The following is a 304-nucleotide window of genomic DNA, read 5'->3' as shown; positions in this document are numbered from 1 at the left end:
TAGATAATAGATAGAACAAGGTTTGTACGTACTTATCCATATGGTCCTTCCTTTTGATTACAAATTCTCTCATTATTTATAATCGGTGTGTCAGGATATTTTAAAGATATTCTGTATGTGCCAGTATAGATCTGTGTGTTAAGGGAAAATGGCTAGAAGGTTGTATCTGAACACAGAGACACATATTCGAGTCAGGAAAGACAGTTCGATGTTTGGTGTATAACAGGTAGCAAAGGATATGTATATAGTCTGAATCTTGGGTCATATTTTCTATTTTTTTCTCTCTTATGACTTACATCTACAC

The sequence above is a fragment of the Penaeus monodon genome, chromosome 22 (assembly GCF_015228065.2).
Source record: "Penaeus monodon isolate SGIC_2016 chromosome 22, NSTDA_Pmon_1, whole genome shotgun sequence".
In the NCBI taxonomy this organism is placed as follows: domain Eukaryota; kingdom Metazoa; phylum Arthropoda; class Malacostraca; order Decapoda; family Penaeidae; genus Penaeus; species Penaeus monodon.
This window is presented reverse-complemented; position numbering follows the sequence as displayed.